Consider the following 23662-nt stretch of genomic DNA (forward strand, 5'->3'; position numbering starts at 1 on the left):
TGCAGTGGCGGAGGCTTTAATGCCAGTTCTCAAGAGGCAGACAAAGGACAGAAATTCAGGCTATTCTTGACTACATAGTGAGTTTGAGGCCAAGGCTACGTAAGAGACTGGGACACACACACACACACACACACACACACACACACACACACACACCCCAGGAAGAACCTTTGCTAGAATGGAAATCAGTAGTCAGGTCTTCCAGCCTGGCTAAGCTGTTTGCTTTGAACCGGTCACATTCCTCTTCTGGCCTTCAGTTTTCTAACCCAGGAACAAGATCATCTCTAAGGTCTCTTCCAGAACTGACACCCTGCAACAGGGTAGGTATTCAGCCCAGTATTCTCTACAGCAAGATTCCCTTCTTCTGGATGTCTATAACCATCTCCCCATCCCCTCAGCCTCCAGCTTCCTTCAGTGGGAAAATGGCCTCTCTAATCGTCTTTGATTCTTACCTTCCCCCACCCAGGTGTTTAGCAGTCAGGAATGTAGCCTCCTTAGCTGACCTTCTGTTCAAGAACCTACAGAAGCTGCCCGCTAAGAATCCAGGTGCTTTACCAAGCCCCACCCCTCGGCCACCACCGCTCACACACCTGGAGTGGATTTCTTTCCTCTCCTGCAACCAAAACTCTTGGCTCCTCTGAGCCTTGCTATGAATTTAACCTTGTCCAGAAAACCTAGCCAAACCAGCACCATCCACATCACAGCCGATCCCATTTCCCTGTCTTTCTGGGGTTTAACACCTTGAATCACATTATATGTATCTGCAGAATATTTATATATGCTGCATATAAAGTATGGTTTGAGTTATGAATGCATCATACATGTCTATACATATATGTATGCATAGTTATATCTGTATCTATCTATATATGTAACAATAGACGTTCTTCTGAAAGCTGGAGGTTAACAGGGGGACTAAGGAGAGCCCTACACATTCCTTCCGCTACTGTCATGCTATAGAATTCCTAAGGGCCTTGTGGTTTTCTCCAGAAGGCGAGGCTAGAGAAAGGTAAAATCATGCAAACATAACTTATTACGGAAGGAAATGGTACTCAGTCGAAAATCATGTGTATGAATGTTTCTTTCCACTCACAGACTTATACAAAAAAGTTAACAGGGAAAAAGAGCTTCAGCTGCTAACCATCCCCACAGCAGCACACACCTGTAATTCAAGCACTGGGGAAGCAGAGGTGGTCAGGTCTGTGTGAGTTTGAAGGGCAGCCTGGTCAACATATGGAGGTCCAGGCTAGTCAAGGCCACATAGTGAGACCTTGTCTCAAAAAAAAAAAGCCTTTGCCGAGCCCAACTTTGTCCAGTTAGGAGTTCTAGAAGCCCAAGGAGGTTGGATAGCTTTTACAAAGTTAATAGCAGACTCAGAAAGAAAACGAAGATGCAGGATACCTTACCCACACTCTGAATATTCAAACCAGAGCTGTGAGGCAGCCAAGCAGAAAGTTAACAACAGGGAGTCAGCCGGGTGGCTTCTGCTCTCTCTGTGAACCCTGGGTCGTGGTCACCCTGAGAATAGGGCCATGGCAGTTTGAAGAATGAAAATATCTCATATTCCCAAAATGGACAGCTCTGGGACACAGCATTTTTGACGCAATGATTGAGGCTTTGGTTGAAATGCCAGCCCATGCCGGCCATTTTTAGGCTGCTGAGGCTGGGTGCACAACACTATAAGGCCCTGCCCGAGTCCCAGAATGTGTAGCAACAGCAAGAATCACAGTGGCTATGGGCCGCGGCTTCTTCCTCCTCAGACCCACAATCCCTCTGCTCTCCAGGAAGCCCTATCATCAGCTGTAATGAAACGCCGATCTCGGTCATCTACGGTCTATCGCGCCATACCAGCAGGGGCGTGGGTGGCACTGAGGTCAGTTCTGATTGGCACCAGAACTCATGGTGGTGAATTTTTAGTAGCAACTATTATTGCTCTAGGAAAGATCTCTCTCTCCTCTCTCCTCTCTCTCTCTCTCTCTCTCTCTCTCTCTCTCTCTCTCTCTCACATACACACACACACACACACACACACACACCCTGTTTTCATCTTCTCAGAGAACATGTTACATGACAATGTGGAGTGCAGACCTGGAGGAGAAACCAGACCGTGCACTGCACATCCATTACAGAGGTCTGACAAATGGATAATCTAAACCCCCAGGACAGGGACATTCACTCAACAAGGTTGCTATTCTTTCCAAAAAAAATTTTTTTGTGCGTGTGTATGTACTTACTGCGAAGCAGCTGCTCTGTCACTCCACTACAAGGTTAATAACATAACCAAGTCACATTCTGTCTCCTAAAGAACGCAGAGCACTGGGGCAGTAAACAGCTCACTTAGTTCAGCAGGGACAGCATCTACCGAGGTACCAGCAGTTGCTCTGGAAGCCCAAGGGGATGGAGCAGTTATTCTTTGGGAAACTGAGCCGGCTCCCTGGAGGGTTTGCAAAATGCATCTGGATGGCAGACCAGGCAGAGGCGGTCTGGACTGCCCTGTCCAGGACACTGAGGGGTGGGTGACATGCAAACAGACCCCTATAACCTGGGTAGGAGAAATCTCATCCCAAGAGAGGCAAAGCCTTGGGGATACAGCACCCCTCCTGCCCACTCCACACAGCCATCCTTATCTCCTCCTAGTGAGCTTCTTCTCAAGCCAGTTCCTTTCCTCTCCCTGAGAGCTGGGGGGAAAAAATTCACTCTGGGAACAAATTCCTGTGCAAGTCCACAACAGTTTATTTTCAACTTCAGAATTACTCAATTCAGCACTAATTTTTTCTGGGATTCCCACATCTGGGGACTTTTTCTCCGGGAGGATTGTTACAGTTGGGGCTTTTGTTCTAGCCAGCAGCCCCTCTAAACCCTTTTAATTGAGCCTGTTTTGAAACAAAGGGAAAGGAATCAGGAGAGGAGGCAGTTCTCGTTGCCTCTAGCCTCTTACCCCAGCTCTGCGGTTAACACTCAGCAATGATCCTACAAGCCTGGAATCTGAGGAATTTCCTGCCCTGTGCTCCCTGGAAGAGCTGAGAGAGACCTAGCAATTAGGCCTCCAGTTTCCATTCCTGCCTTCCTCCACCACAGTCAGTCAGTGTACTGAGTGAAAAGCTGGTGGAGGGGCCAGACAGGACTGCGTGTGTAGGGCTCTGCAGCTGAGACAGTTGTGCCCAAGGTTACTCTCTCCTTCCTTTCTCACCAATCAATCACACCTTTTCCTTTGTCTGCCTGAGAGAGTGGTAACAGCAAGGGACATAAAGAGTTGTAAGCCATCTTGTTTTTCTGCAGTTGTAACTCAAGTGCTTCTCTCCCCCACATCACCACAGGAGTTCAGGCACTCCAGGGCTGCTTACCCCATCCTCTCCAGACTATTGTCATTTGCCCTAAGCCCACATGCTCGTCACGTGTCTGTTCCAGGGATGGTGGCACAGGACTGCTCCAGGCAGTATGTCTGTCTAAGGGATTTCTAAGAGACAGGGTAGAGGCTATGGACCTCTATATTTTGGTTCAAGTCAGAGACAGAGAGGCAGGAAGAAGAAAGGCGTTCCCAGGTTGTCTGAAGGAACCACATGCAGGTTACCTGGGTGCTGCAGCAGCTGTAGCAGAAGCAAGTTTCTCTTCTAACTGTGTTTTGTTCCCGCTAACATTAAAAGCAGCTCATATGCTCTCTCGACATATCAACTGGTGCCTGAATTCCAGGTTCTAGGGCAAAAGCAGCCTGGGACTTCAAAACTTGCCACAAATAGTTCCTAAACTGGCCAAGCCAAGCCTTTGTCAGGGCCTGCTAGGCACATCTGTGTGGCCTCCTGCTGCCAGAGTCCTGTCTTCCACCCCTTTCCCCCCTCTGGACTCTAGAGATCCCTGCCGTCCAGGGTCCTGCTGGGGGCACTTCCTCATAACACTGGGTAGATATGTATCCCCAGCCTACATGGAACCCACTTGACAGCAAAGGCTGAAACCCCTGGTCCTCCTGCCTCAGCCTCTCAAGTGCTGGCTGAGAACCAGGCCTAGATGATTATTTTTATTTTATGTGCATTGGTGTTTTGCCTGCATGTGTCTGTGTGTGGGTGTCAGATTCCCTGGAACTGGAGTTACAGACAGCTGTGTACTATCATGTAGGTGCTGGGTATCGAACCTGGGTTCTCTGGAAGAGCAACCAGTCCTCTCAATCACTGAGCCATCTCTCCACCCCTAATTGTCTCATTCTTGTTAGCCTTCAACAATCCTCCATACAATCCTCTACTGTCTCTATCCACTCAGAGGACATCTCTGAGTTCTGTCTGCCCAATGTCCTAATGGTTGGAATGACTCAATGCCTTCCCTCTCTGCCCACCGCACCATTGCCCTCACCCATCTTAGTTCACGGCAGCAGTGGGGCAGTGATCTCCCTGCTGACCAAGAATGTTGTTAATCCTAAACCTTCCCAGACCTCAGCTCTGCTCACTGGCTTCTCTTTCCCTCTCCACACACAGAAGGCTGGGATGACAGCCAGCACTCAAGACCTCTACCCCCACCCCCGCCCCTGGAGTCTCTGTAGACTCTTGACAATTCTGATACAGTATAGAACTAAAATGGCCGCTTCCTGCTTCCCTTCCCGTCTCTTGTTGAGTCTTTGCTCTCAACATACTCTGCCAGCCACACAGGAACAAGACTCAGACCCCTCCACTACTTCAGTGGGAATATCCACTGATCCACACATTTCCTCCAACTCAAGATATTTGCCTCTTGAGGGCCAATTGCCAGTTCCTCCACCCCTACCCTGCCCTCACATTCCCTTCAAACAAAGCTTTCCTGTCAGGTTTTGACCCTGATGAAGATTCTTAACTGATTTTTGTGTTTGTGTGTTTCCTTTCCTCCTTCCTCTCTTAATTCTGAAGGGTCTTTTGTCTTCTGAGTCAAATAGCTCAAACTGAATATCTCTCTCTCTCTCTCTCTCTCTCTCTCTCTCTCTCTCTCTCTCTCTCACTCCCCCTCTCCCTCTCCCTCTCCCTCTCCCTCTCCCTCTCAAAACCAACCAGGAAAGAATTCAGGGAGGGGGCATTAGAGGAGGTGGGTACAGGCCTGGAAAATTCAAGGCCAGCCTGGACTTTATAAAATCCTTCCTTTAAAAATAAATAATCAATTATGGGGTGTGGGGTGGGATGGGGGCCCAATTCTAAAAGTATTTTCTTTCTTAAAAATCAATGGAAATAAAAACAAGAGGGGGGCCTTGAAAATGTGAAACAAAAAAGAGGACCCCGGAAGGAGAGGAGAGGCAAAAGGAGGAACAGAAAACAAGGGAACCCTGCAGACTCCTTAAGCAAAGGAGAGAGACAAGATGCCTTTCATGGCATGTATCTACTGAGCATCCTTTCCAGCTCAGAGGAGAAAAAGAGAGCTGAATTCCCACCCAGAAAAGCTGGCGAGACGTGGTCCATTCAGCACACCCAATGGATCACACACACAGTTGTCATGACTGATTATGGGACTCAACCAAGGATTGGTGGCAAACCAACACACAAAAAAGAAGCTGAACTTTTAGATAGAGCCTCCCCCTTGAATTAAGGCAGGCAAGAAACAGGCCTTTCTGTGGCAGCTCTTATCCACCTACTCTGTCTTCCTGAGACGCCATTCTCTCCCTGTCTAGCGGAGCAAAACGGATCAATGGAATGCTGCCAGCTCTCAGTGACACACAAGTTTCTCACCCTGAAGATTATCCGTGGAAAAAATCTTAATCCCAGGCAGACTTTTGCACCCAGAATGTTTGAGTATGAGCAAGGAATTAGAAGCTTGCTTTAATAGCATCCAAGTCAATTCGAAAAAGCAAACAAGCCTGGTTAATATCCTCATACCGACACGAAGCTTTCCGGAGTGTGTGTGGAAAAGATTAAAGAAACCAGGTTAGTGGGTGTTAACATGCTGAGGCGCTGTCCGGTACAGTCAACAGGGTGTTAACTGCAGGTAACCTTTAACAGGACTAGCCCTCTGAGGTCTCCAGTCCCTCTTTACAGAGCCCTGAATAAAAGCTAGAGAGTCGTGTTATTTGTTTCCATGAAGTTGGCATTTTGTCTGCTTTCTTACTACTGGCCAAGTGCTACACTGTGTTAATACAGCTTAACTCATTTAATTAGTTTATTTGCTCCATAAAAGATTTGAAGCAACATAAATAGACACATCTGGTCAGTAATATAAAAAATAAACTAAGAGAACAACAATGAGTGGGAATGGCGAGGATTAGGAGGGGGAAAACCACTTAGGTTGCAGTAAAGCTAAGTGCGTGTGTGCGTGTGTGCGTGTGTGTGTGTGTGTGTGTGTGTGTGTGTGTGTGTGAGAGAGAGAGAGAGAGAGAGAGAGAGAATGAGAGAAAGGAATGAGATATTGAAAACATCATCAGAGATGAACTGTGAGGGTCAGCTCTAGATTCTAAGCAGTCCATACAAAAAAATGAAAATTCAAAATTCCTGACCATAATAGTTTACACACTTAAAAATATTTCATGTGTATGTATGTTTTGCCTGCCTATATGTCTGTGAACTATGTGAATACACAGTGCCCTCAGGGGTCAGAAGTCACCAGATCAGAATTCATGAGCCATCTCTGCAGCTCAATGAAGGCACTTGAGGGTGTGTGTGTGTGTGTGTGTGTGTGTGTGTGTGTGTGTGTGTGTGTGTGTACGATACATAAGAACTAACCAGAAATACTACTCTAGACATTTTACCAATGGATCCTCATGAAAATATGTTCTCATGTAGAGCCCTATCCTGGGCAACATTCTTCAGTGCCCACTACAGGCACCATGCCAAACACTCAGTCTAGTCAGGGCAGATCTTGAAGGAGCAAAGACTATTTTATTTGGTCTTGGTTCACAACTTTACTTCCCTGGTGCCTGACTCTCTAAGGATAAAACTGACAGTATTTCCAGGAATGGACCAGAAGTGAGCATACGCAGAGAGATTCAATGTGGCGTTAAACATAGCCCCAACAATGCCTCCAGGCAGAATGCTGCTGTTGCTGTGGACCTTTGGAAGGATGAGCCCTGCCACCCAAAGGCTAGGGCAAGCTTACCCTCCAGGAAGATCTTATTTCCTTTATTTTCTACCTTGTTCTGAGGAGCTAGACTACAGGAGGGCAGAGGACTAGACAGACGGGCATGGCTGTGGCTGGCATCCCTGGCTGCCTCTTTGAAGTTTTCTTGGTAAGCAAGGGATGGGGAATGGACAGAAGGCACCAGGCAGAAGTAGGCCAGATCTTAGGCCAGTCCCTGACACTTGCAGGACCAAAGAGCCCGCAGTGTGTTACTTAATTATCTGTAAATGGTTTTTGTTCCTGTCTTTAAACATTTACCTCTATTGAATAATCTTCCTCCTTCTACCTCCCCCCTCTACAAGCTATCTCCTTTTCTTTGCTGTTGCTATGGCAACAGCTCCAGGCATATAACTGCTTTCGGATTTTAAATAAAAGTTGAGACTTCTCTCTTTCCCTTCCCCCTCTTTTCCCTCCTTTTTCATCTTTCTGGGAATGAAGCTTGTCTCTCTCGTTTCCTCTTCCTTTCACCTTCCTGGCTGCCTTCCATTTTCACACCGTGCTGTTTTCTTTATCAAGTTCCGTCACTTTCTCTTTGCATCAGCCTCCTGTCTAAGCCTTCTTCTCTATCTTTGGACTTCCAAACCAATCTCACCTCCTGGTAGCCATGACAGCAAGAGTTGGGCCCCTGAAGAGGAATGGGGGCAAAGTAGGCATATTTGGGGGAAAGATATGGACTGTCCTGCTGACAGTCCAGGACCTGGGGAAGGGTCAGCCTCTGCTCCCTGGGGTTCACAACCTTCCTCTCTGGACCTTTCATCCTCCAGCGGATATGGGTAGCAGGCTTCTTATCTTGCCAACCCCCCTGACTCCCAGAGAGGCCTTTCAGATCTGCACAGGGAAGGTAAAGCAAGGCAGTCTGTGGAGAACTGGGGGGCGGGAGCTTTTGAGCATGTGGTGGTGGCTACTGAGAAGGGTAAGCAGGGCCAGGAGGCAGAGCTATGGTGGAGCCTGCAGCTCTGGTCCCCGCTCTGGGGCCTCCCTGTTCTCCATGTTTTTACTTGTACCATTCAGGGATGGATGAAATCTTGGCTTTCAAACTTTACTCTTAAGGTGCCTGAGGCCTGGGAGATGGCTCAACAGACATTTCAGGGATGGTAGGGTGCCTGGTAAGAAGGCGAGATGAAGGGGAGCATCTGAGACAGTTATCTGCCGTCCCCAGGAGTCAGGCTTTGCCTGTTTAAAGGAGAGGTGTGATAGATCTTCCAATAGCCCTTCAGGGAATCAGAGTCTCATCCACGAGATGTCCCAGGACCTGTGCTCTCCACCTTCCTAACCCAAACCTTGCAGAATACATCACGGCTTAAACAGGAAGCTTACCATTTCTAAAATGGATGAGGGGATAAAACATTTCCTCATGATCATTAACTTAAGACCTCTCAATTTTATGAAATATTGATCTAGGATATATGTGTAAAGGGAGGGAGAGACATGTCAATTTTGGAAACCCCACATGACTGGGAAGTTAGGCCTTTCTCCTTCTGGCCCCTCCTCATGCAAGCTCAGTGGTCCTCAGGTAGGGGCAACTTTGCTTCACGAGACACTTCTGGAAATGTCTGAAGGGTCATTTTTTGTCACACCTAGAGAGGAGGTTCCACTGGCTTTCAGTACAGGGAAGGGACCCCCATCAACAATCAACTATATATACCCACTTAAGAAAGTCATTGTGGCATTCTGAGCCCAAATCTCTTTACCTCTAAGCTCACATTTTATACTAACCCCCATTATTGAGTGCTGATGTCAGACCCTGAGAAGTAGATAGATACAAGACCAAGACAAAAGAGGGACCCTGTCACCTGTATTCTCTCTACTTTTGGGGTGGGGGTGGGGGTGGGGTAGGGGCAGGAAATTCATGTTCTTGCTGGTTAAGGGACTCGTGTAAGGACACAGTCAGAACCTGGGCACTCTGCACCATTGAATATTAAGGTCGGATAAATCAGTAAGACTGGAATAGACCACCCATGGATGGCAGAATCATCCCAGAGACGGCACCGAGCTTATCAGCAGGTCACCCTGTGTTGACAGCATAATGCTTCTATGTAGAGGTGACGTGCCTGCAGTCACACTGAAAGGAGTGTCTGGATTTCACTCCAGCAGTCCAATTCCATCCTCCCTTTTCTGGAAACGAAGGAAGGACATATTCCTTCTGAATCATACACAATTCCTGGCAAGTTTCTCCTTTGTCACCGGTCAACCTGAAGCCCCCAAAGAGTAAGGAGCCATGTCTAGGTAGAGGAGTCGATGAAAAGGTCAAAGTCCAGGTGCCTATCTCATTCCTCATTCTAAGCCAACCTAAGCAATTTGCTTCATTCTGGGCAACTGGGAGAGATGGAGAGAGAGAGAGAGAGAGAGAGAGAGAGAGAGAGAGAGAGAGAGAGAGAGAGAGGAAAAAGAAAATGGAGGAGGAGGAAGAAGAAGAGGAGGAGGAGGAAGAGAAGGAGACAGGACTAAAGACCCAAGAGTCAAAGTTTTAGGAAAGTGGGAGAAAGAATGTTAGAAAAGGGGGAACAGCTAGCTGGTGTCCATGAGCATATGGGGAGCTGTCTTCAGATGAAAAGAGAGAACCTGACGACTGGTGACCTCGAATAGGCATCGCTATGGGCCCAGTCAAAAAATTTCCTGACTCACTCCATCGCCTCATCCTTCCCATCCCTTCTCCCTCCTCCCCCATCCTTCCCCCAACCACCAATGTGCCTCTCAAGCTTCCTTGTTGTCATCTCACTGAGCCTGAGGAAATGTAAAAAGACCCTACACACACACACACACACACACACACACACACACACACACACACACGCCCTACACTCCAGAGGCCTCTACTGACCTGTACCTTTCCCATAGGCTGTCCTTGAGGGACAGGTAGGGTCCCTTGAACCTTCCCTTTCTGCCATAGCAGGTCCCACTCAGCCCCTTCAACGCTTTACCTGCTCCACTTTTCCATCCATGGAAATGAAGAAAAACTATGGTTCATGAAAGAGCCTGGACTTTGCTGTTTGCTTTGTTTTGAACAACACATAATCCTGGGGCCTTGGGGAACTTGCAATTTGGCTGGAAAACTGAAAAGGTCAGTACTTTAAAATTGAGAATCCTTAGCCTGTAAATAGATACATGGGAGGGTTAGTGAGGAAGGGCTCTCTTGAGAAGGCAAACTCCATGTGGGGGACAGGTGCCAGGTGCTGAGGGTCAAGGCAGAGGAGGACAAGAAGCCTCCCTCCATCGAGAAAGTTTTAGTCTTTACAGAGTCCTGCAAGCTGGAAGTGGAGGGCCCTGGTTTTCATTTCTTCCCCTCCCCCACAACTCAGCTCTGGTTGCCCTCTGAGATGATTAAAACCAAAAGAATTTCAGTGTCTGGAGTTCACTTTTCACCGCGATGCCATTCGCTTCCTTTTCTCTCCTGCAGTTTTTCCTCTTGGGAGAGCTGTTTGCTTCACTCCTTCCTTCTGGCTCGGGGTGACTCCCAGTATACACCAATTAACTTTGCTTTCATTTAGGGGGGTGGGGAGGTGAAGGGACAGGGGGGCTGGTGGTCTCAGGCAAAGGGGAGAGAGGAAGGATGGGTGGAGGGACCTTGATCTTGCTGGTTAAAATTCCCAGCAAAAGAAAAGAGCCGAAACAGCTTTCAGAGAAAGAAATCTGCCAAATGTTTATATTCCCACAAGACCGCAAAACCTTTTCATAGACCAAAGCTAAAGTTCAGAGAAAAGCCAGAGCAGGCTTCTTCAGGGAGGAAAATTTTATCAACATGAATACATAAGTACCCACACCCTTCCTGGGGTCCCCACATCCCACACAGGCCAGGGCATCTGCCCCCGGGGCAGTGTGTGTGTGTGTGTGTGTGTGTGTGTGTGTGTGTGTGTGTGTGTGTAATAGGTATTTATACACATCTGTATTTGTAGTGGGGGAATCTTTGAGTATAGGTATATGTATGAGTGTGTCTGGAGTATGCATGGGGGAGTGTGGGATTATATGTGTGGGGTGTGTATGTGTGTATAGGGATGAATACATTGCGTGGATGTCTCTGTATGCTTACCTGTGCATATGGGGAGTGCACAAGCATGCGCGTTGGGGAAGTCCCTGCACATCTTACTCCAAGCCAAGTACTAACATATCGATACCCATCCAGGTCCTGAGCAAAAGCTGCTTCTCCTGGATCCCTAGCTGGCTCTCTCTGACATGGGCAGTTCTGACAGTGGCTCACAAGAGAAAACGGAAGATCCAGGGCCAGTGTTTGAGGAACTCCCACTGGATGGCCGCTGGAAAACTGCATCCATAAAGTGTTTTAGAGAATGAGTGATCTTCTTGTTTTATGCTCGGAAAATCCAAGTCACTAAGGTCATTCGATTAGGAGCACAGTGGGGCTAAAACCCCCATGTGTACTTACAGTTCAACGCGAGCTATTTCCACAGTGCCTCCAAATGTGGCTTTTCTTATTATAGTGCCCAGGAAACTAGAAACTGCAAGCCTTCCTCAACTGGAAAAGATAAGCCTTTTGCTATACAGGCCCTAGTGCTTGAAGCTGATGCCCTTACACTCTGAGTGGGAGGCAGCCCCTGCCAAAGAGCCTGATTTGTGGAGAGAGATGGAAAACCGGCATGGAGACAGAGTGGCCTAGCTGCCAGGGCTCTGCATACTGGCACACCCAGAAGTGGTGCAGAGGGAGACGCTTGACCCCACCCTCCAGTCAAAAACATGGAGAAGGTCCTCTCTTACCAGCTTTATAAGATATGGAATAGGCCTTACTGCCGTTTGCCGGGCACAGGCTTGCTGTATCCATCAGTGGTGACAACAGGACAAACAGCAGCTGCCTCTTGCTAACAGTGCCTTGCCGTGCCACAGACTCTACTTTAGATGTTAAGCAAAGCGGTCTCAAAACTTTCAAGATTCTTGTTTACCAAAAAGGAAACTGAGACTTGGAGGGGTCTTAATGCTGGCTAATAGCAATGAAGTAGAAACCCCTGCGTTTCATCTGACAGACCAAGGGCGGCAGGCCTTCCAGATCCGCTGAAGCCCAAGCCACAGAGACTCGTTCCTCATGGTTCCTTTCGTCTTACTTTTTTTCCAATTTGTTTTAAATAAACTTCATCATATATATATATATATATATATATATATATATATATATATATATAAAACTTGCAAATAAGTAAAAACGTCACACACCAAAATTAACCAGACCAGAGGTCTACCTGCTTGATGAATGTGTACATTTGGATTGGGATTTGAAGCCAAAGCCGTGAAGCCTCTCATTAAACCTTACGCTCTCAGGACCTAATAGGGACTTGGCCACCACCAAAACCAAATCCAAAAAAGTGCACACTAGAATCAGAGCAAGAAGAGCATTAACTTTACATTCTCTTTCCTATTCCGTGCTCATCGCCTGGGTTGGTGCCTTTTTCAACCTCTTACACTTCGCCCTCCTTGTTCCCTTCAGTTGTACTATATGTCTGCAGGAGTGTTTGTTTACATGTATGTATAGACGTATGTATGTGTATGCAAGAATGCGATCTTACTGAGAGATTATACATCCAAAGTCCTCCACTATGCAAAGTTTTTGAACTTCATTTTTCTTTGAGGCTAAGTGGTATTTCATTGTTTTAGATAACAATTTCTCATTGTTCATCTGTTTAGGGGCAACTAGGTTGGCTGGAATTCTCTGCTGTAGGGAATTAAGCAGCAGTAAGCATGAGGCCTGTTAAGGAGCAAAACGAGGGCCAGACAGGAAAACACATGACAGAGGTTTGTGTACCAGCCCACTGCCATGTTGGATTCACTGGGTAAACCTTTCTCCCGTGTGCCTCTCAGACCCGCCACTGCCATCGGACTGTGCATCCTTTATACATTTTGGAGTGAGGCATGCAAGGAAAGTCTGATGGTCAAGTAGTGGCCTTAGCTCTAGAGGCTGCAAGAGGCACACAGCCTCCTCTTCTTGCCTATGCTCTAACCCTGCTGGCCACATCGGATTTAACTGGATGTTGTGTAATGTGGCCAGTTACTCACTCTTCCCGAACTCAGTAGATCTCAGCCAAGATTCTTCTCATCTCTAAAATGGGGTAGTAAACATATTGTGACCCACATGGCCCTGCCCCCAATCGAAGGCAGTGGGAGAATGCCTGGCCTTTCCCTGAGCTTCAAACCCTAGGGCATGTCCTGCTTCTAACCTCTGGGTCCCTAGTCACAGCCATGCTGCTGCCATCTCAACTGTGCCCACTTTTCAGGGTGTGCACCCTTCACTCGGACTTCTCTGCGGTGCCCCCACTAGGCTTTGTGGCAATGCACATCTCATCTTCCGTTGTGACCCCGAGCAACTGATGTATGACTCCATGAAGAAAGTCTATCACCAGAGGATGCCTTCCCAGGCACACCGGCAAGGCCCTGGTCCTGTGTTCCCTTCACCAATCCACAAACCCCTTCCCTGTCCCTTTCTTCACCTGTCTCACTGGCTGCCACCTCCCCCACATTCCTCCAGCATGTGTCTATCTGCTTTCCCCTCTCTCCCTCTTCCTTCCCACCCCCCTCCATGATGCTGCTGCAGGCTTGGAGCAGGAGGTTATGAAAATGAGCTTCGTGCCCAGGAGACTGTAATTATCTGCTAAGTGTGAAAGCCAGAGTGATTAATTAAGAGATAATAAAAAGAAAAGGAGGGTGAGAGGGGGGCCTCGCCACTTCGCTTTGATGATAGAACCTGAGGTGAGCCAAGCAATTAGGGGAATCTTTATCGAGAGTTAGCTGTAATCCACAAATTATTAAGCACCAAATGCTTCAGGAGAGCCATGCATTCTTGCCTAGTGACAGACAGAGGACAGCAGGATTAAGAGAGCTGAGAACACCCATCCAGGGACAGAGAGAGCTAGAGACTGGGGCTAGCTGGGTTGCTGGAAGACAGCCACAGAGCAGACTGTGCTTACTGTCCCAAGCCAGGCCACGGGTAATGTTTTTGGGACTTTAGGCCCTGGCTGTCCGGCCTTCCTGAAAAGGGGAATGCCAGGCTGCCCTGGAGCTCACTGTACTCCTCTTCCCAAAAGCCCAGCCCTTCCCCTGGAAGGACAGACGTCCAACTACATTCTTAAAGGAGCAGGGGTTGCTTACCACAGTGTAGGGGAAGTATCTCACACTGGCTGCAGGTAATAGATGCTTGCAGGGGACACAGCTGACATGACCACAGTGGACAGGTCTCAGAGGTTCTAACTACAGACCCCTAATCAGGCAGACCTCCCTGGGCCTCAGCTTCTCTCACTAGACTCTCCTACCTCTCTCTCTATCAAATCCTGCGCTCTATCTCCTGTCCCAGCTGGCTCCTCTGTTCTCTGTTGTGTTTTCCCTCCAGGCCTCCCACCAGCCATGGCGCAGCTCCATCATCTCTTTCCGTCTTCTTCCCTGTCCATGCTCAATAGACTTACCCTGCCCACATCAGCAACACGGGAGATCCACACAGGCAAAGTTGGGCCGAGGACACTCCTGATTTCAGGAGGCCTGACTGGGAATGGGCCACCCTGCCCCCGCCTTTCCAGGTTCTTTTTCTTTCCGTTCTGAACCTTTTGGCCGGGTCCAGTAGTACACACAGCTCCTTTCTCAGCCTGTCCACTCAGAGGAGGATGAAGAGGCCCTCAAGCTCTACTACGATTGGTGGGAAGGTGCTAGTGCTATGAGCCTCAAGCTTCCAGCCCTGGCCAAAGACCCCATAGGGTGACAGCCTCAGTCAGACCCTTAAAGAGAACTTCTTGGCGGAGCCTGGGGGAGTCCTACCTCTGAGCTCTTGGGCCTTGCTTCTGAATAAAGGGAGCACGCCATGAAATGTGAAGAAATGAACTGTTAGGGAAATTACTTATCCAGATATAGAGTGATGTAGATGCATTGGGTCTCAACCTCGAATTATAGTTCCCGTGTAGGAGCAGGAAAGATTCAGGCTAGACACAAAGAACTTCCTATTTGCTATTGTCAGCTCTGAGACGGGAAGAGTGGACAATGCTAATAAAATTCCTTTCTCTTCAAAGAGGGCCAAGCACTGCTTTCCAAATTCATTCAATCAGTCCAGCCTCAAGAGAGGCATCCTGGGAATCTGAAGACAATGTTCTTAGAGGATCACCGCTGTTTTGCATTTTTGACCTCAAGTTCTTTCTGTCCCAGGAAGCCAAACATAATTGCTCTCACCTCTCCTTGTATCTTGCAAGCTCCCTAGGCTGATTCTGCTAGTTACCCTTGCACTGAACTGCATGAACTTGTTTTCTGGGGTAGAGGAGGAAGCAAGAGAGCCAGTGGGGTGCCAGACTGCTTGTAGACAGGACTCTTACACAGAGGCAGTAGGAGGCCCAGCAGTGGGGGATGTCTTTAATCCCCGTGCTCAAGGAGCAGAGTCAGGCAGATCTCTTTGAGATCAAGGCCAGCCTGCTCTACAGGGTGAGTTCCAGGACAACTAGGACTACACAGAGAAACCCTGTCTAGAAACAAAGCAACAAAAAAGAAGCCAGGAGACAATTGAGTGGGGTCTGTAGGTTGAGCATCTCTTAGGTAGGACTGAGAAACTGGCCCATTGAGAGATGGTACCCATTGCTCCCCTCCAGCCATGCCCAGGTAAGCCATAGTCTCTCTCTCTTCTCAGTCACACATCTTGTTCATGATCCAGTTTTCAAGCCAAAGCCAATAAGGGTCAAGGTTATAGCTAGAAGCTCTGTCCAAATGTTTCTCTCAAACCTCCCATGATGAATCATGAAAACTTTAAAAAAAAAAAAAAAGAGTGGAAATGATGGCTCAGGCGTGGGAGAGTTTCCAGCAACACAGTCCCAGTCGGGGCTTTCAGCTCTGAAGCAGGAAGTATGGGAAGACCTGGCAAGGAGGTGGGGCTGGAGGTGGGCAGGTGGCAGGGAGGTGGGGCTGGAGGTGGGCAGGTGGCAGGGAGGTGGGGCTGGAGGTGGGCAGGTGGCAGGGAGGTGGGGCTGGAGGTGGGCAGGTGGCAGGGAGGTGGGGCTGGAGGTGGGCAGGTGGCAAGGAGGTGGGGCTGGAGGTGGGCAGGTGGCAGGGAGGTGGGGCTGGAGGTGGGCAGGTGGCAGGGAGGTGGGGCTGGAGGTGGGCAGGTGGCAGGGAGGTGGGGCTGGAGGTGGGCAGGTGGCAGGGAGGTGGGTGGGGCTGGAGGTGGGCAGGTGGCAGGGAGGTGGGGCTGGAGGTGTGCAGGTGGCAGGGAGGTGGGGCTGGAGGTGGGCAGGTGGCAGGGAGGTGGGGCTGGAGGTGGGCAGGTGGCAGGGAGGTGGGTGGGGCTGGAGGTGGGCAGGTGGCAAGGAGGTGGGGCTGGAGGTGGGCAGGTGGCAGGGAGGTGGGGCTGGAGGTGGGCAGGTGGCAGGGAGGTGGGGCTGGAGGTGTGCAGGTGGCAGGGAGGTGGGGCTGGAGGTGGGCAGGTGGCAGGGAGAGCCTGAGGTCTCAGCCTCCGGGGATAAAGAAACTTCCACTTCCGCTTTCCTAAAACTAGCATATCAATGCCTTTAAATCAGCACCCCATCAGAATAAGCCCTGCTCAGGAATTCTGTTCTCTCTCGATTCCAGTTAGAAGACAAACAAAAACACCCTCTCACACCTCAACAGGTCTGGCAGTACCAAACATCACCAGGGAATCTCTTGCCAATACAGAATCTGTTTTCCTGGGGGTTCTTAAAAGCTTGAGACTTTTTGTCCTAACACAAAGAGCTGATGCTTCTACAGAGATGGCTTTTGAAGTTAATACTCAAGCTTACTGTCCTTCGAGGACACTTAGAGGATGCAGATCACCTAGAAGTATGTGGTTAAGGATTCCCCCATCTTAAATGTGAGGAAACCGTGGCTTGCAAAGGGTAAAAGGCCACTCAGTTTCCAGACATAGAACACAAACTGAATTCTAAAGCAGAGTGCCACTCCCAGCCCCACCCCAGGGGCTGAAATCTCAGAGTACAAAGTGCAGGAGTCACATCATTGGTTGCCTCCCTTGCTCGCCTGCTCAACACCACTAATGCATTTGGCTCATTATGGCTCCTCTCTTGCTCCATTCCCCTCCTCATGTTTGTCTTGCACTGCGAACCCTGGAAAATCAAGTACTGTGCATTGCTGAAAAAAGGGTTAGTAAACACCAGACCCTTCTGCTTCAGACATCATCTCATTCAATTGCCACAGTCACCCTTCGAGGCAGGAACAACCATCTGCCCTTCATAGCAGAGGGAGCCAAGGCTCTAAGGGGCACAGTGGCAATTCTGGCAAAAAGGCTAATACTCCCATAGTCCCCTGGTTGGCGGGGGTGGAGGTGGGGGTCCTAGGATACTGGTGGTTACCTGTTTTTTACAGAGTAAGCTGTGTTACATCATGGTCCAGGAGTGAAACTGCAAGTGTGTGCAAAACCCTCAGATGCAAATATTACCAACTTCTCCATGTCCTGTGTAAGTGAAACACAAGAGGAGTGCAGATAGTCCAAAAGTCATTTCCACTCAACCTTGGCCTGCATCATAACAGTCATTTTGCAAAGGTGGATATTCCTTTCTGGTTAATCTCTGGTTCATACTAGCATTAAAATGAGATTGCTCTCTCACTCTATGAACAGACCAGGGATGGGAGATAGCCCCAGGTGTGGGCTGGGAGAGAAGTGCATCAGTCCAGCATCACCCACAAAGTAGCCGGTGCTGACACTGAATGTTGCTCACTTCTGTCAGCATAGCCACAGCGAGTGTGGAAGGGAAAGGCCTTTGTGGGGACTCTGGGGACCCCTATCCCACAATGCAGTCCAGCTGGCAGATTTCCTGAAGGAGCTGAGAGAAGAGATAGGACAGAGCCACAGTGCAGTGGGCTAAGATCCTGGGGTTGGAGATCATAGCAAAGGATCTCATGGTCTAGGCAGGAAGTCCTCAGTCACTTAAAAATGAAAATGAAGAAAACTTCCATTTTTCTAAGAGCAGTCAGCATGCCCAGCCCTGGGTTTTCGATGCATAGAAAATGCCTTCTCCTATTCCACTCTGTTTTCAGTCCCTCTGGCCCATCTCTTCCTTCTCTATAATAAGCTCCCGGTTAAATGAACAGAATGGGAAGAAACAGTTAAAAGGGCCTCATGGTGGGGCAGTGTTGGTAATGGAGCACACAGGGCCCCGGGCTGTGCATGAAGAATTCAGGGAGGGGGGATAATAATAAAACCTCAGCTGAGCTGATTAGGAGGAGAAAGTTAATTTAGAAATCAGCTCTACTGGGCAGGAGCAGAGGCTGGGGAGAGAAAAGTGGACACATGAGGTTGGGAGACTTGAGGAAAGGGTATTTCCCGTAATTGCCTTTGTTCTTACAAATCCAAATCCTCAGGCAGAAGGAAGACAGTCCTGGGGAGTCCTTGGCTCCTTCCCTCTGGAGCAGGGGCACAAGGGCTATCTGGAGCCAGGACATCTTGCTGCCCGGCACCCCAGAACCAGCGCAGCTGCGGGCATAGCTAGCAAGCAGGCGAGCCATTCCCTCCCATGTACTCCCAGCTTCAAGCCCCCACCAGGAAAGTCAGACTCCCAACATTTTCCACATACTTCCACAACCTCTGCTTTACAGGACTGTCTGTGTGTGTTTGTAGATGCACCTCCCACAGCAGGCTGGGAGTGCCTCAAGGACGAGAACTAAATCTCACCTTTTAATCCCCGGGCCTAGGATCACCCCCTTACAAGCGCGCACGTGGACAGAAACGCTCGCGCGCGCGCGCACACACACACACACACACACACACACACGCACGCACGCACGCACGCACGCGCACACACACACACACACACACACACACACACACACACACACACACACACCAGCTAGTGCTTGTCTCCTTGCCAGGGCCCCTTGGAGGAGGCTCCCGCTGAAATCCTGCAGCTCCCCTCCTTGCTGAGGCCCTAAGAGATCCTAAGAAGCTCTATCCCTCAGTAAGGAGAGCTAGGGCTGCAGACACAGTCTGAGGCTGACTGTGAAAGTCTAAACCCGGTGTTTCTCTAACCCTGGATTGTATAGACTATGCCCAGGCTCAGAGTGGACAAGGACAAATGGCTCTGACTCACTCAACTCCAGGTATCCGGGTAAGGAGGCCCTCTGCCTTCTCTCTGCTGAACCGTGCTTCCAGACAGTGATATCATGTGACAAAGGACTCTCAGAGAGCACCCCCACTTCCCAGTCTCCAAACTCAGGTCACAGATTGGGGACTTCCAATGACACTCTCATAATGGTTTCTGTTCACTTTCGCCTAGCCAAATTGATCTTTATTTCATTTGCACATTTTATTTTATTACTTTTTATGTTACCATAGGGGCTACAAATCTCCACAGCAGCGCTACCAGGTTAGGAGTTTAAAGGAGGAGAAGACCTGATAGAATGATATAAAGACCATGACTTGTTTTCAACACAAAATCAGAAAACCCACGATGCAAGGGGCAGAGGCTTCTAGAGTCTGCAGCCTATCTGAGCTACAAGGTTCAAAAGAACAAAGCAGTCAGCACTGGGGCCTGCCTTTAACCCCAGCACTCAGGAGGCAGAGGCAGAGGCAGGCAGATCTCTATGAGTTTGAGGCCAGCCCAGTCTACAGAGCTAGTTCCAGGCAGTCAGGGATACAGGGAAACCCTGTCTGGAAAAAACTAACCAACCAACCAACCAACCAACCAATAACAACAGCAAAGCGACAACAACAAGAAAGAAAGAGAGACAGAGAGAGAGAGAGAGAGAGAGAGAGAGAGAGAGAGAGAGAGAGAGAGAGAAAGGTAGGAAGGAAGGAAGGAAGAAAGAAAGAAAGGAAGGAAGAAAGGAAGAAACAGAGAGAGGAAAAAGAAGAAGAAAGCCCAGAATTAGCTCATCTGGGGACTGTCTTTCAACCTTCTAAGCCTCAGGGCTTTGACAGCAATCTCAGCTTGAGCTCAGCTCAACACATCTGCCCAGAGGATATCCTCATTGCCCATCCCCACCCCACTCCAAAGTCTCACTGCACCTGCCCGCCTGACAGACAGACAGACAGACAGACAGACACACACACACACACACACACACACACACACACACACACACACACACGGGGGGGGGGGTGAGTCAGTGTGTGTTTGGGGTTTTTTTTAGTTTCTTGGAAAGAAGGAACTACACATTGTAATTTTTTTTTTTCAGAGCTGGGGACCGAGCCCAGGGCCTTGTGCTTGCTAGGCAAGAGCTCTACCACTGAGCTAAATCCCCAACCCCCACATTGTAATTTTAAAAAATTATCCCACATAATTTGTACCCATTTTCCAAATAATTTTACAAGATTAAAAAAAAAATAGTTGTCCCCATTTTGGAGAGGAAGAAACGAGAGACCCATGGAGTTGAATAATTTCACATGTAGGATAAAGACCCTTAGGCGTAGAGATAGTACCTTACTCACCTTGTATACACAAGCTATCCGCGTGCCCTCTCACACTATGGTTCTACGGGTAGGGCCGAAGGGTGACCTCAGGCGGGGCTTGCACATCAGCATGTGCTCAACCACTAGGCTTCACACCAGTCCCACAGTGATGTTCTGGGCCAGCGAGAAAAGACCTACGCCTAAGGAAGCACAAGATCCCACCACCTAGCAATAGACTGTACTATGCACAAATCCATGTTGTGACGTTGACCCAGCTGAGCAAAGTACCTAATAATACATCTCTCTGAAGGCCTTGCCACCATTATTCCATATGTGGCTGTACAGTTCTGATCATTAAGCCATGCATGACTGAACACTTCTGGTGAGGGAAAGAACTAATTCTGCGTTTTCTCCACAGCCTCCAGTTAGGATATACTCCTCATATTGCCTCAGAAGGAAATGCAGGTCAGAGAGAACAAGCAATCCTGTCCTAAAGAAGAATTTATTATTCTTAAGCCAAGTTAGGGAGCTGGGGAAAGAGATAACACACATAGAATAGCTTCCTGAAATAGCCCCGCTGGGCCTTGAGAGCTACAGGAGACTCAGAATTCTGCTATCCCTTCTCTGCCTCAAAACGCAGTTCCCATGGCATTCTGGGAGACTCTGACAACACCTTCCCAGGGCTCAGACCCAGAGTGAAGCAGCAGTATTATCTCTCCTGGAAAACTAATAGCATTTGCTAGAGATTTCTAGCCCAGATTTAAGAGCCTCCATCTTGAAGAGGGTGGCTGGCTGCAAGGCCCATTTATTTCAATACCATCCCAATTTTGTCGAATGGGTTTGAGAAGGGCAGAGACGGATGAGCACTGCAGTCCCCAGAGACGAGAGAGGTTAATAAAAGTTGCTGAAGAAATTAAATGTGTAGGAACGAGAAACTGGGAGCCCCTTCCACATGGGAGAAGCTGATAGACAGAGGGGGAGTAGAATAGAAAGAAAAATGATCTTCAGAGGCACCAAGAAGCTGCAGAAGCTTTCATCCTGTGTGCTGTAAGAACTCAATCAAGCTCACACTGTCTGAAAATCAAGAATGGAAAGTTGAAGAGATGGGGATGGGAGAGTCAGAGGGGCCAGAGTCAGAGAGCAGGGAACTCAAGGGCTCCAACTCTCCCAGCCCTGCAGCGTGCACACATGAGGAGAATAGTGTCCTCCACGAGTCAGGAGGGCTGCTACAGCCACAAAGGAAAACTATGGAACAGAAATGTTTTCACACCATCCGTGCTGTGATGAAGGGCCAGGACAGCCACAGATGTTTCTGTCCAGAAGTGCCTGGGGAAGAGCAGTATATGCTCATGTAACATGGGACCGTGCCTACAGGCTTGCATGTGTCAATACTAATAAAGAGGCCAATGCCTGCAGCCTTCAGCAGTGTCTTTCTGGGACCATTCTCATGTCACTGCCTGTTTCTCATCCTGATTCTGTCTACCACAGGCTGTGTCCTCTTGGACAATTTGTTATTTATTTGTTATTTAGGCCTCTGCTTTTCCATCTATAAAATGGAATAACACCTAATCTTACTATTCCATGCAAAACACAAAGTAGCCCTTCCCCAATCATGCCTGACTTCCTTCTCCACTCTGAGAGCCATTCTGCACCTAGGCTCCTAGGACTCTCTACTCCCTGGTCTCACATTTCAAGATCAAGAACACAGCAACCTCTTTCTCCTCCTCCACCAAAACCTCCAGCCTTTTCCAGGTCAAAACCTCCTCTGAGAGACTGCCAGATTGACTGGCCTGGAGCCCTGGGAAGAGCTGGAGAGCAAACAGAAAGCAGGAGGGTGCAGCTCCGTCAGACGCTCACTGAGTAGCTTCCCTGCCTTCAGAGGGGAACGTGGCCCAGGAGCTGGGGAGATTGGGAATCATGCCTCCCAGCCGCTTCCTCCATTTCAGCTCACAGCCCTTTCACGAGCCCTCTGACTTCTCTGGAACTCCATTTTCTCCTCTACTAAATGGAAAAATAACAATGATCCTGCCTATATCACATGATAATCTATCAAATGTTATGGCACATGTGACAGCTACTAAAATCTGAAAGCATTACATAGTTACAAAGTGAGAAGACAGACAGGAAAGAAAGGGGTGGGGGGCGCCAGGCTTATAGCTCAGTGATGAAGCACTTGCCCAGCCCTGGGCTTGATTCCATCACACCCCCCCACTCAATCCCCCACCTCCACCCCCAAAACACACCTGAAAACAGAGGAAAGAGACTGGGGCAGCATAAACCTCTTTTTGACGGGTATTAATATTTTGCTCCCACCTCTGTATGATAATATCAAACCCAAGGTAACTAGGGGTGGCCGAGCACTTCCTAGCTGCAAAAGCACAGATAATTATGCAGCCTATCTCAGAGGCCTGTTGCATGGAACAAGACAGCAGGCCTAGATTCTCCTCCCATCTAACAGAGGTTGCCAGCACAGATAAGCTTTGAGGAGACATAAAAGGGCTTGGAACAGGGTGTTAACACTCTGGAGATGGCCCTCAGTGAGTTGTTTAACCTCTCAATTTTGGTTTTCTTATCTATGAAATGGCAGGAACATCAATTTTGAAAGGCACACAGCAGGAACTCAGAGAAAGGTTATGCTGATACCTTGGTATGTGGCTGACCTCCCATGATCCCTTTCAGGACCTGAGGCCAGGCAGATCCCTAGGGAATCGGCTGAAAAGCAAAGCTGAGTCCCTCCAGGTGAGCTGAACAAGACACCTAAGTTCTCAGCCTCTACAGCTGGTTTGAAGGCTAACGGTGAGAGGCACAGGCTCTCCCCAGACCCCACTCACTGCATCAGCCCTTGCAGGATCCTCTAACACTACAGTGTCAGTTTGGAGGGGACAGGGGGGAAGGCTTCCATGTGTAAATCCATGGATTAGAAAGACTAAGTTTCATCTAAGAAACAAACACAAGGGTATAAATCCTGTTTGGCAAGTAAAGCCTTTTAAAGAAATAACCAGCAGAATCATAAAGAAAGAGTAACCCAAAACTACAGGGCAGAATTTCAAAATAAAAGACTGTTTTTAAATGTTTAAATGCTATTATTACCTTAATGAGACAATCTTTTTCTCCCCATTTACTCTACCATGGACCAGAGGTGGGAGTGGAGGGAGGAGATCCTGTCCCAGACCTGTGTCAGTCCCTGCTAGCTGAGAGGTCTCTGGCAAGGGGGAATAGTGTAGAAGGTTTTGAATCAGCTGGTTTCTGTCACTGCCTACCTTACACATCCGAACCTCAGTTTCTCAT

General features: G+C 48.7%; 1 protein-coding gene across 5 annotated transcripts in view; it reads right to left on the minus strand.

Moving 5' to 3' along the window:
• The window catches only part of Kirrel1 (kirre like nephrin family adhesion molecule 1), a 93435-nt gene that overhangs the window by 65601 nt on the left and 4172 nt on the right, over positions 1-23662 (minus strand). Inside the window, exon 1 of one of the 5 annotated variants that reach the window (XM_063281893.1) lies at positions 2235-2251. The exons of the other annotated variants lie outside the window; for them this stretch is intronic. The gene's annotated coding sequence lies outside the window, so the exon portion shown is untranslated. Of the gene's footprint in view, positions 1-2234; positions 2252-23662 lie in introns of those variants that run through there. 5 annotated transcript variants of the gene reach the window in all.

This window comes from Rattus norvegicus, chromosome 2 (assembly GCF_036323735.1).
Source record: "Rattus norvegicus strain BN/NHsdMcwi chromosome 2, GRCr8, whole genome shotgun sequence".
NCBI classification, from domain to species: domain Eukaryota; kingdom Metazoa; phylum Chordata; class Mammalia; order Rodentia; family Muridae; genus Rattus; species Rattus norvegicus.